This window comes from Mustela putorius, unplaced genomic scaffold (assembly GCF_011764305.1).
Source record: "Mustela putorius furo isolate JIRA1106 unplaced genomic scaffold, ASM1176430v1.1 tig00003901_pilon_pilon_pilon, whole genome shotgun sequence".
Classification (NCBI taxonomy): Eukaryota; Metazoa; Chordata; class Mammalia; order Carnivora; family Mustelidae; genus Mustela; species Mustela putorius.
Genome location: NW_025422049.1, coordinates 15,341,942 through 15,354,474, shown reverse-complemented (window position 1 = coordinate 15,354,474; position 12,533 = coordinate 15,341,942). Strand labels below are relative to the sequence as shown.

Below are 12,533 nucleotides of genomic sequence, written 5' to 3'. Positions count from 1 at the left end.
CATTCAACAGCCCTCTGGTGTGCTGGAGAACTGACTGGTTGGTCCCTTCTGTCCAATTGTCCATGAAATGTTCATAAGGGGCTAGAGGGATACTGCCTAATGTTTGTCCAATATTTCCTGCACATGCATTTCTATTGCTTCTTGGATTATCCATCTTTGTGAGCATCCAGAGGGCAGGAACTAGACCTGCTTGATTTGACTGGTAGAGAAACTAGCTCAGTCACTCTGTTGCATATAAAATAATGGGTGCAAGAGTTTACTGATTTACTTGATTTAATTCATTTTCTTTTTCTGTACTTTCTTTTTTTTTCTAATTTTGTATTAAATTCAATTAGCCATCATATAGTATAGCATTAGTTTCAGATGTTTTTCTGTACTTTCTAAGAGAAGTAGTGACTGTGAAATGAAATGAAATGAAATGAAATAAAATAAAACTAATCACATGTGGCATGTATTTAGCCCCAATGGTAAGGTAAGGTGGCTTCTCAACATGGCTGTTTCCCTTCTGTCTTCAGTCTTTCTGGAATTAAATATTCTCCCCTCACCTCAAGCTATGGGTCAGATATCATTTTCTCCTCCAGGTTGCTTCCTTGGGGCCTGCCTCCCATGCTATGATGTGGATGGCTGGTACCCATGTTTTCTAGTTGGGCAGAGGAAATGGTAAGCCCTGGTGTCTAGCTTGAGGATGGTTCATGCCCAGGGTAGCTTCAAACTACGTTGTCCAGCAACTCATATATATATATATATATATATATATATATATATTTTAATTTATTTACCTATGCGGGGGGGAAGGGCAGAGGGAGAGAGAATCCCCAAGCCAACTCCCCTCACTGAGCGGGAAGCCCAACTGGGGGCTCGATCCCAGGACCATGACATCATGATTGGAGCCAAATTCGAAAATCAGCCACTTAACTGTCTGAGCCATGCAGGAGCCTCCCCACCCCCTGCTGAGTTACTGAGCTTCTAAGTCTTTCTAAAATTTGTTTGTCTTTCTGATTCAGAAACGTTGAAACGATCTCTTTGCTAACTCACGGGGATGTGGGAGGTTTTATTTTGGCTTTTGCGCCTTTCTTTTTTGTGTGTTTTGGCATAGTAAATTATTTGAAAAACTACTACTCCTTTCTCTAGGAGGTTTGCATATGACCCATTGGGTAAATGACCTGGTCTGTTTCTTGGAGCCAGCGTAGAAGTAGCTTTGGGCTCACAGTTCATCCAGAAGGGGCCAGAGAGAACCTTTCTAGAGGAAAACATATTTGATTAGTAGTAGTAGTAATACTAGTGGTGATAGCACAAGCAGGTTTTCCGAAAGTTGGAGAAAGCATCCAACTTATCTTCAAATGCTGAATTATCTTTAAATGTCATTTTTAAAACAAGAGAGTATGATTGTTTAAAAATGAAAAACAAAGCAAGTGCATTGTAGCCAAACAACATCCCAGAACAGGAAATAGTTTTTCAATTTAGCCAGTCTGTTTTAATCTAGGTTATCCTAGATAACCTAGGCTAAATGAGGCTAAAGTAGCCATGACATTGCTCCCCAACTCCCTGTCACCCCCAGCCTTCCAAATCAACGTGCATATAATGCATGGCAACCAAGAAAGATGCTCTGAGGCGGAGACTGGACTTGACTCCTTAACGTGGTCCGATTACATTTAACCAGAGTTGAGTGTCAACACCACTACAAGGCATTTTACATTTCTGTTTAAGGAAAAGCCTTGTGGTTTTTCTGTTTTGTTTTTTTCTCTTAAGCTTCTTGGAGTTCATGGAAAGTCTTGTTTACATGTATATGAATGTATAATTGTCTCATGGATCATTGCCATAAACTGTAGAGAGAAGACTCCGATGTCAGCATGCGCGTGCCTGTGTATGGGGGTGCTGAAAAGTGGAATAGAATTTTAAAAAACCGTTACTTGAGGCTGCTGTTTTTGAGATTCTAGATCATTTAGGTCTTATTCAAAATGTAAGGAGTTTGAAAGCTGCAGGGTATAACTGGAACAGGAAAGTTTCACCGTCGACCCCCTTCACCAGGGAAATCCAAATACTTACTGGGAGTGGAGGGGTGCAGCGAGAGAAGAGCCATGAATCCTTAGCTCCTCCCTCTCCCGATAGTTCGCTTTGATAAATGTCTGAAAATTTCATCTGGAGTGTAGAGAGAATGCTGCTCTTTCTACTTCTCTCTGGTAAGAACAGAATTGGGGGCGGGGGCGTTTGCTTTAAATTACAGAAAAGCCAGGATGAGCATTCTTTCTGGCCTGATGTGGGTGGGGAATATTAAAAAGGGTCAATGACGATCCCAGGATTAGTGGGAATGTACACCTCCCTCCCATTTACAGAGATGCACCACATCTTTCAAGAGAGCCAGCAAATTACCATGGGAATCTGCCCCCAACAGGCAGTGCTCAAGTAGGAGTCAGAGACTTCGTGAGCATGAGCTGGGTTTTGTGGGGGCCCTCCCGCACCATAGTGAACACAGTTAAGCCTCACTAATTCCCTGAATGGGGGAAAGGCCAATCTTGATTTGTAAGAAGCTTGAATTTAAAAATATGTTTAAAGAAATGCTATGTTATTATTTCCAAAGACCTGCAGTCACACTTCTGGCTGGGGTCTGTGCTCTGAGCCACTGAGACTCTTAAGGCCTTGAACAAACAGATAAGGACTATAATTAGCATATTGGTCATTTGAATGCAAAGAGCAGTTAGAGTGGCCTTAAAATTGCGTGTTCACACATTCCCCTAGCAGGCTGTCACTTTCATATGTTTATAGTATTAATTTGCCTAGCAACCTGCCTGCATTCCTTTTTGGCAGTAAATTTTACCCCAGCACGTCAGAATCTGTTCAATTTTCCATATTAGCAGCTGGAATGAATAATGAGGGGAGGGGCTCAGGGGTGGTGGTGAGCTCCTTGTAAAACTCAACATGACCATATTTTAAACTTCTATTTAACTAGAAGTTAATTTTAAAACTCATCAGTGGGGGCATCTGGGTGGCTCAGTGGGTTAAAGCCTCTGCCTTCGGCTCAGGTCATGATCCCAGGATCCTGGGATCGAGTCCCACATCGGGCTCTCAGCTCAGCAGGGAGCCTGCTTCCTCCTCTCTCTCTGCCTGACTCTGCCTACTTGTGATCTCTGTCAAATAAATAAATAAAATCTTTAAAAAAAAATAAAACTCATCAGTGAATTTATTTCTGTTATTTACTGAGGAGGGGATGTATTCGCTAGGATGATTCAAAAGGGGAAGAGGGGTGGGGTGGGGGCTCCTGGGTGGCTCAATCCGTAGGGCAGTCAGCTCTTCGTTTTGGCTCAGGTCATGATCTCAGGGTTCTGCTATCAAGCCCCCTATTGGACTCCCTGCTCAGTGGGGAGTCTGCTTAAGGAGTCTCTTTCTCCCTCTCCCTCTACCTCTCTGCCCCTCAAGCACACACACACACACTCTCTCTCAAATAAATAAAGAAAATCTTCAAAAACAGGAAGACAGGAAGGCTGTTTTGGAATATTCCACCCCCATAAGTGACCTGATCCAGTGAACACCAGGGAACATTGAATGTAACGAGTTCCTGGATGATAAGAAAATAAGGATTGATTATGAGGCTCAACAGGTGCTTAATTAAATGGAACAAAAGCACATTGAGATCTGCATCTATTAAACACGTCTGTGATGGTCAGCCAGTCTTGCGTGCACGTATTAACTGTTCTTAAATTCACACTTGAGACCAGTTAATTCCAAGTGTGACCGAGTTATGTTTAGAAAGGGGGAAAAAGGAGAGAGATGAATACAGCTGCAGTTTTACTCAAATACCCAAAGTCATCTTCATTTTGCTATGCTTGTGGAAGAAAAAAGCTATGTTCTTGTACAAGTTGAACAAACCATATGGCCCATGGGGTGGGGATTGCAGGAAAAAACCGGGTGAAGCCTCGGTTTCCCGATTTTACTTTGCACAAACCTGAGGAGAAAAAAAATAATCTTTAAGTAATGAATTTCCTAATCTAGTTCCCAAATTTTGCTGCACATTACAATCTGGAGGAGTCTAAAACCTGAAGAGATTTTTTTGAAAGATTTATTTGTTTAAGGGGGCGGGTAGGCAGAAGAAGAAGGAGTCTCCAGCAGATTCCCCACTGTGTGTGGAGCTCAATGCAGGACTCAATCTCAGAACCCTGAGATCATGACTTGAGCTGAAATCAAGAGTCGGACACTTAACGGACTGAGCCACCCTGGCGCCCCAACCTGAGGAGATTCTTTAACTCATGCCCAGATTCAAACCATACAATGAAATCAGGATGTCTATGGCGGGGGGGCGAGTCACCTGCCTTTTATAAAATCACAAGGTGATTTGTTAGCGTAGCAAATTGGGAACAGCACTGCCTTAAGTCTTTCCTGCTTCATAGGCATTTAACCTAATCTTCCCAATTACCCTAAGAAGGAGGTGTTATTAGATCCCCATCTCACAGATGGGAAAACTGAGGTCCAGAGAGGTTAAATAAATTGCCCAAGTTCCCAAAGCTGTTAAACAGCGACTCTGGGATTTGAATACCAGCAGTTTAATTTCAGAGTCTGCATGTAGAACGCCCACACAGTACTGTCTCTCAGGGCTTTTGTCTCCGTATCTGGCACCGTTCCAACAAATCCAATCGAGTAATCCAACATCAAGTCAGTGAGAATATATTTGGCATCTACTATGTAAATCACAGTTGCAGACACACTGTGTGATTCTCCATAGATCAAGGAAACATGGCTAAACCCAGATAATTAAAAGGGCTTTCCAGATACCTGTAGGCTGGTTGTCAATTATATCAAAGCTTAACCAGCCAAAGACAACCAGAGACAAAACTGTAGTTGGACAGAGTCAAATTCATTGACCTGATGCGTCAAGGAAGTACATTCCAGAGAAACCATAGGATGCTGCTCTTGAAAAAGAGGGAAGAGGACCATTTTTTGTAACATGTGAGTTCCCACTGAAGGATTCTGAGGAGTGTCTAAAGAAGCAGGGGTAAGCTCTGGGTTAATGGCAGTTCCAGGGATGATATCATCCTTGAAGGGGATATTGACCAGGAATTGGGGACTATCTTGAAGTGGGGATGTCTGGTATTTGGGTATTCCCCAGGATACATGAAGAAGCAAAGCAGGTCTAGGGCATCCCCGGGAAAAGAGCAGTGGACTCTCAGAGGAAGTAAGGGTTGTCCTGGCATTTTGCAACTGCTGTGTGACCTTGGGAGAAAGTGTCTTCTGCTCACTTTGCAGCTGGCTTTGTCAGTCGGCTCTCTGAGCCTGATTAATCACAGGGCTGCTAATTCTCAGTCCGAGCTGATTTTCTCTCCTTCAGTCCTGGGCCAGTTTTGACTCTTTCAGGTTTGGGCCTTTTTCAGCAGAGATGGGCATGAGGGAAAAAATATATATTGGTGCTCAGATCAACTATGAATAGTTTTGCTCATTTTCAGCTGTGTTGGTAAGTTCTTTAATGGAAGAGTATACATAAAACTGGTGGATTCTGAATAAAGCCTGTAGTTCAGTTAGCGTCTTACGATAATGTCAATTTCTAGGGTTGTGATGATGTACTGTAGCTGTGAAAAGTAAGTAATACAGTGTATCAAAATATTGGGGAAAACTGGAGGAAGATACCTAGGGATTCTCTATACTATTTCTGTAGCTTCTTGTGAGCCTGGAACTATTTTTGAAAAAAAAAATACAGAAGATGTTCGGTGGGAGAACAGGTTTGTGTTGATGATCTAAATAAAACTTTTTAAAAACAGTCTGACTTTACCTATGCTCTTCCCCCAATAATCCAAAATTAATTGTACCAATGTTCTATTATGTATTGCTGGATTTAAATCCACTGGATTTGAGTACATCAGCCAGTGGTGTTATCAATCAATATCCATGTCTACCAGGTACAGATCCCTGAGGGCTTATTAGTTTGGGACCAGTTTGTGCATCCACAAGATGCCTTTTGAGTAGAGTCTGGAAAGTATGCATTGATATCACCAAGTAGGCTGCCCATATGAGTGAAATCATATGGTATTTGTCTCTCTCTGGCTGACTTATTTCACTTAGCATAATACTCTAGCTCCATTCATGTTATAAATGGCAAGATTTCATTCTTTTTTGTGGCTGAGTAATATTCCATCACATGCATATGTATGTGTGTATATATGTATATATACATAATATGTACATGATATATACATATATATGATACATAATATATATGGTATATAATATATATTATATATATCATATCTTTTTAATCTATTTAACTGTGGATGGACACTTGGACTGCTTCCCTATTTTGGCTGTTGTAAACAATGCTGCAATAATCATAGATGTGTTGAATCATTACATTGTACATGGGTAACTAATTTAACAAGTGTATGTTAATTACACTTGAATTAAATCACCAGGTAGGGAAAGGAAGGAGAAAGTTGTGCTAGGCAAAGGGAAGAGCAGGAAGAAAGGCAGAGAGATAGAAAAGTCAAGGAATATCAGGGAAATCACAGTTTGATGAGGCTGATGGTTGGGGTATATTGGAGGACTGATAGAAGAACAACCTGGAAAGATCAGATGGAGCTGGAATGTGACAGTCTGTGTCTGATTTTCCTCTCTGTGAAACTAAGGGCTTTGGACTTGATTTGTAGTACTTGCTATATCTGCCCTGTGGCCTAGTTGCTTGGGTATGTATCTTTTCTCCCCAACTAGATTCCAAGTTCCTTAGGGAGGTAAGCCAAGTTTGGTTCATCTGTATAGCATCTGTAGCATCTAGCTTTGCATTTTGCACCTAGTAGGTGCTCATAAAATTATCCTAAGAAGGAATAACATATCACGGAGATGTAATTGATAGTCACTCTCAATGACATCTGGAGCTCCAAAGTAACATTGGGTAAGGTGTCTACCCATGGCGCAGTGAAAGTAGCCCACAGAAAACCACACAGCCCATGTCCCTCAGGCTCTCTGTGTCTGGTTTTGATGATCGGTATGGCAATGCCCTGTCATCTTTAACACATGTCCCCCATTGCTCCTGGACTGGACCATGATGGTCTCCTTTGAAAAGAGGTAATGTGCCTTGCCCTAATCGATTTAGCATACCACTCACACTTTCCTCTGTTTAGCTTTGCTGGGGGGCTGCAGAGATGACTTATCTCTCCACCACCTGTTCTTCAGTTTTCTGAATTACAGCGAATACAGTGGCTCTGACGGGACCCGAAGATGGTAGGTAAGGAACTCTTCGACAAGGAGAATTTCTCCAAGACTTGGTTGACCTATGTTATGGAAGGGGATCTCCACCATGCTTGTTGGTGATTTTTTCCCCCCTTTCACTTCCTGAAGGAAATGTTGCATTGCTCACCACCTTGGATGGCCGGGAGTGGGGACAGGGGCACTTCTGTTCCTGACAACCTCATTATGTGGTTATCAGGAACAGACACTGCCCAGGTTGTCACGACAACCAGCAATGATTCAAAGCTTCTGTGAAAGGTCTGTATCTCTGGCAAATAATCAGCCTTTAGCACTCAGCAGATGCTGAGCTGAGAAGCCAATCACAGGTGCGCTGGAAAGCATGACATCATAGTCCAGCCGGTCCAAAAAATTAAGATTTGGTTTTCCGTTTTTCCCCTTGGTTCTTTTTCCCCTAGATTTTTGTCCTCCACTTTCTCCTTCTTTCTCACTCTCTTTTTTTTTCCCCCTGGTGAAACAAGGAGATCTGAAAAAGCAACTTTCCAAATTCACTTTATTCTCTAGTTTGACTTAGGCTCAGGCTGTGTGCAGTGATCTGGAGAGTGAGGGGAAGGAATGTGTAATGTGATTCACTTAGGAGCAAAATCAAACAGAGCATCAGCTCAATTAAATAATGTGTTTTGTTATGTAGGACCATGGTGGAAGTGGGGCTAATTAAAACCAAGTCAGAGGAGAGGAACTTCCTAATTCTCCTATTAATTCATCCAGAGCCACCTCCATTTAATTGTTTTCTCCCTTTCCTTTGCTAACTCCCTGGTGGAAGGGAGGAGGGCAGAGGCTGTGTATTCGTGAAAGCTTGTAGGTTCTGCAGGGCAGGTCCCTAATGGGTGCTCATTAGAGTGAAAGAAGGTGAGAAGAGACGTGTATGCCCCCCACCCCATTCCCAAGGTCCCGCAATACAGGGAACATATGCAAATGGAGACTCATCAAGTCAGTTAAGGAGGTGTTTAGCTCTGAAGTCTGTTAAATCCACTGTTGTTCCATTAGCCTGTTCGCATCCATACAAGAGTCTAGGGAGATAGCAAGTCAAGTTTCACAGAGGAGAAAATCCAAAGTCCAGGGAAATTTGAGTCTGGCTCAGGATTTCCTGACCAGAAGCTGGACTGGAATCTGGGTCTCCTCCTTCCTTGGCCAGAACTCTGAAGCCCCGAGAGTTGATTTCCTGGCCATGGGCTTCCCTCTTCCCTCAGCCTCTGGGTTTTAAGGGAACTAGGATGAGCCTTTTGGCACTAACAGCCTCCCCACCACTCCTACAGAAAAGCTGGAGCCCCTAATTGTGGGAGTTGGGGGCCAAGAAGGAAGGGGGCACAGTTGGATCTGACCGCAGTGCTGACCACAAGGTGCAATAAGCGGACCCCAGTGAACGAGGGGTGGGCGCAGTGCTCTCAGCTAACTAACGCCTTTTGCACTAGCTGCCCAGCTGGGTTCTTTTGTATTCAGAGCAGGAGGGGGAGTTTTTTGTTTTTGTTTTTGTTTTATATTAAGTGCAGCTGCTTTAGCAAAAGCTGTGAAGACAGGAGTCCACCATGGGGAATGATTTCTGGCTGTAGAACTTGAGACAGGGAAGGGAAGGGAGCCCTGATATCCAGGCGGCTTTTACCCAATGGGTTGTACATGTCTGCCTTCCGTGCCTGCCCAGGTATGGCTCAGCGCAGCCTGGCCTCGCGTTCAGACCTCTTTTAGGAGAGCAGTGTATTTATACTGTTTGCTTGTTTTGTTTTTGTTTCTGTCTCCATCCAAAGAAAGCTCTGTTTTCACTTGTGAGGGTTCTTACACGTTCGGTATGTTTATTACAAAAACATGTACAGACGATGCGGAAGTATATAAAGAAAACAGTTAATGACCACTATCAAGCACACATACCCGCATGTCTTCCTTCCTTTTGAATTCCCAGAGTTACCCTGTTAGCAGTTTTGTGTGTATGATTCCGGCTGAAAGACACACACAGACACAAACACATGTGCACGTGTGCGCACATTTTTTAACAAGAATAGCATAGTAGTACACGGGCTGTTCTGCAACTTTTTTCATTCAAGAATGTGTCAAGACGTGTTTCTATTTCAGTACATAAGAATCCACTTGATTCTTTTTAGTTGGCCTCTAATATTCTTTTTTAAAGATTTTATTTATTTATTTGAGAGAGAGTGAGAGAAGGAAAGAGTACAGAGGGAGAAGGAGAAGCAGCCTCCCTGCTGAGCAGGGAGACAGGGGACTGGATCCTAGGACCCTGAGATCATGACCTGAGCCAAAGGCAGAGGCTTAACAGACTGAGCCACCCAGGCACCCCTGGTGTCTAATATTCTAAAATATGCATATACTCTATTTTATTTACCAGTTCCTTTATCAAGGGACATTTAGGTCAGCTTTTATATAATGAGGGGTTCTTTTCCTGTATAAGAGTCAACAAGAAACACACTTGAATATGTGTTGGTGTGTTTTTAGGAGTGTTTCCATAATCAAATTCCTTGAGTTGAAATAACTTGGTCAAGTGGAACACGTACTTCAAATTTCCTAGGTATTCCCAGCTTGCCCTCCAAAAAGGCACTGCCAGTTTTCACTCCCATCCGTGGTACATGAGTGCGAGCAGTGCTCTTTTTTTCTGGGATTTGACTGGAAGGCTTTTTTTTTTTTTTTTTTTTTTTTTTTTTTTTTTTTTTTATACTTCTGTTGCTCTAAGTCCCATCCTGGAGCCTGTCACTTCCCCTGTGAATCTAGGGGCTGGTAGGTTTGGTGAGAGCCGAAGAACAATACAACAAACACAAAACAAGAAAGAACACCACAACTGAAGGTAGGAGACCTGACTTCTAGGACCATCTCTCTGAGACATTGGACAAGCCACTTTAAACCTCTGAGTGTCCATTGACTCATCTATGAAATGCAGTTCATAATTGCCACAATACACGTTGTGGTTGTTGTGAGAATCAAATGGGGAGGTGTGAAAGTGGTTTGTAACCCGAGAAGCAAGATACATGTGCCAAGTGGTTATTCCTGTAGTGTGGTTATTATACCCTTAAATCAATGAGCCCAGAGAAGGAAACGGGGAAGTGGGAGTTGAGTGGGAAAAATTACACAGATGAAATCTTTAAGACATTCTCAGCTTCCCTGAAAGTTCTCAAGCAGTCGTCCTGTATTCTTGGTGAACAAACCATGTTGGTAGTAAAGATTGCTTTATGGTATCAAGAAGAATTGGGGCATCTGGGGGGCTCAGTTTGTTAAGCATCTAACTGGGTTTCAGGTCAGGTCATGATCTCGTGGGTCCCGAGATAGAGCCCTCTAGTCCAGTTCTGTGCTCAGTGAGAGTCTGCTTGAAGATTCTTTCCCTTGGCCCCTTCCCCCACTCTTGTGGGCTTGCACATCCCCCTCCCCAGAATAAATAAATGAATCTTAAAAAAAAAAAAGAAGGATATAGGTCATTGCCCTTTCATGCGAACACTGAAGTCTCCTATGCTTTAATTTTTCAGGCACCTAATAGGATTTTGGCCCCATGCTACTTTCTATAATCACCAGTGAGAGAAGAAACACACCCATGAAATGCTTAAATAACCATGTGCAGTGACTGCATAAAGAGCTCTGAGTTATAGCTGAGGTATAGGGAAGGATTAGAGTGAAATCAAATACCTTTTAATTACAATTTAAATCAATAGCCCAGGAGAACAAGTGAAATCATTAGCCAGAAAAAAAATCCAGTTTTCTTTATTTCTTAAAAAATAAGAATGTTCTTATTCTTTAAAATAACCCAAAATAAGTGCATTTTACAAATCAGAGATGTAACATTAAGTATATATTCATTCATTTAGGTCAGTGATTTTTAGATTACTTTTACCATGAAGCAAAAACAAAAAAAAAATCAATGTGATGAGCTACTTTCTTTAACCCCCAAGTTAATTAAAAAGATATCTGTAAAATCATTGAAAGCAGAACCCTCGTGATCTCAACCTATTCATCAGGGATTTGAGGAGGAGGGTGAAGCGTGTTTTGCATTAGGAAGACAACCACCAAGCACACACACACAGAACTATTTAAAATGCCTGATTTAAAAAAAAAACACCAATCAAGTATACTTTTTTTTTCTCAAGCGAATATGTATTTTAACAGAGCCAATAATATCATGTATTATATTAGAAAAAAACACGGGCCTTGGACTCAGATCTAGGTACAAACTCCATCTCTGGGACTTACTACAGTGTTCATATAATAGTCATGTATGCATAAATATATCTTTTAATTAAGGAAAAATTTTTAAAAAATGCAAAGTGATCCTTTAAAAAATCTGAAGTATGTAGTTTACTTAGTCTTTGACTCTTTCCTGCCTGATCCTAGGTTGGAAAGGTCTTCGTTGTTCTTTTTTCAACTTCCAGCATGATCATAATTTTAAATGAGTTACTCCAAAGAGGTATCCCATTCTCTCGTATTCTCCATATGTTGTCTCTGTGACTCTAGAGGACTGTTGTGTGACTTTTCCTAAAAGGAACTTAGCAAATATGTATTAGTTCACTCTCTGTCCTAAAACTTGTTTTGCTACCATTATGGAGAAATGATGGCCAGATGTTATGGGGTGTTGAGTAAATTGGAGAAAAGTTTACTGTGGAGGGTCATAACCCATTTTGATTATTGAAGTATGTCAGGATATATTTGTCTTCATAAAAATAAGTTTGAAAGTGGAGAGGGACAAATCACCCATAAACTTTTACCTGACCATGATAATTTAATGTTCTCTTCTAATTATATCTGTGGGTGTATTTTACATCACTGTAATTCAAAGGTACTCAGTACTTTGCATTCTTTGTCATTTTTTATGACAGTTTACTGTCTCCTTGCTGGGATTTACCGTAATTTATATAATCTAGACAAATCCTTGGGGGGGGATGGATTTCGAAGTAGCAAGGGATGATTTTTGGAGTTATATTTTAATTTTTGCACATGGGGGAAAATTTGAACTTTTTCTTAAAGGTGAGAGGCCACGGAAGGTTTTAGGGAGAGCCACATTTTAATGAAATTAAATATATCTATATATCTATGTATCTAAACTAATTGAGGTAATTGATTGATTGATTGATTGAATAATGCTCCGTGTTTTGAAATGTGTGTTTCACGGACAGAGAGTTTCCCTATCTAGCTTGTCATCTCTGAATGCCACTGCCATATCTGCCAGAGTCTACAGCGTAGTCCAGAGACTCCATCAGCATAACCTGTTGGCCTGACAGGTGGTGTCCCAAATCCAAACCATTTCGCCCAGTAAAGAGTGCGGGTGTAGCTGGACGGATTTCCTCCCCTGGAAATTTATCTGAAATTCCAGTCTGCCCAAGGGAGGC

General features: G+C 41.7%; 1 protein-coding gene across 1 annotated transcript in view; it reads left to right on the top strand.

The window, feature by feature from the left end:
- The window catches only part of PAK3 (p21 (RAC1) activated kinase 3), a 247,269-nt gene that overhangs the window by 114,992 nt on the left and 119,744 nt on the right, over window positions 1-12,533 (top strand). The window lies entirely within an intron of this gene.